The following is a 1,082-nucleotide window of genomic DNA, read 5'->3' on the forward strand; positions in this document are numbered from 1 at the left end:
AAAATATTACCCAGCATCTTTGGCACGATGATCGTGGAGTAGCAGAAATCCACAAAGGACAGGTGGCTGAGGAAAAAGTACATGGGAGTGTGGAGTCTAGCGCTTGCCTGAATCAGGGCAATCATGCCCAGGTTGCCCAAAACTGTGACACCATAGATCAGAAGGAACAGCAGGAAAAGAAAAACCCTGAGCTCAGGAGTATCTGTTAACCCAAGGATAATGAACTCTGTCACAGCTGTGCAGTTCTCCTCACCCATGTCTCCACTTCACTGAGGTTGGAGAATAATAACAGAATTGTTTATTGTTATTATTATATTATCCGAAATTCAGTTTTGATCGTCTCCTGGAACAGACATGAGAAATAGGTAGAATAGGTAATTTTTTCAACAAGTAGGACATTGCTCTTTTGATGTTTAGGACAAGTCCAAACATTGTGGCACACAAATGCAAAGAGCTCACTTTATTTCACAGATCACACAAAGCACTCACATACATAAGAGCCTATGTGTTTCCCGGACCTACTCCTATACCACTGGGAGCCTGAAAGACCTCAAATATTATTTAACTAGCCATATTGTTTTATGAAATTTAAATCCTTTTTTATTTTGCTGACTTTTTAGTTAGTATTGGAAATATTGGAATGCAGGAAATAATTTTTTAAAATATATAGTCCTTTACTGTTTTCCACTGAAATGATGAGAAGTGTGCTTATTTAAGATTGTTACCCACAAGTGTTTATTTTTATCAATACTTTTTAGATGGAGAAAGTGTCTTTTCTTCATTTTTTTCTATAAAATTAGCATAGTGATTTTGTTAATTAGTATAATGCAAGCCATTATTCAGTGAATTGGTCTCTAGGATTCAAACTTCCTGTAACTGTGACTCTGAAGCATTATAATAACCTATTTGTCAAATAAATTCATTGCTTTAAATCTATTTGAAGAACTAATCAAAGATGTAAATATGAAACTAGTAACAAAAAATGTTTACTACCACATTGAAGCATGACGTATGATAGTAAAACTTAGAAATAAAGTGTCAAACAGGAGAGAAATGATCAGTTATGGTATATATATATGTAT

The sequence above is a fragment of the Pteropus vampyrus genome, unplaced genomic scaffold, assembly GCF_000151845.1.
Source record: "Pteropus vampyrus isolate Shadow unplaced genomic scaffold, Pvam_2.0 Scaffold579, whole genome shotgun sequence".
Classification (NCBI taxonomy): domain Eukaryota; kingdom Metazoa; phylum Chordata; class Mammalia; order Chiroptera; family Pteropodidae; genus Pteropus; species Pteropus vampyrus.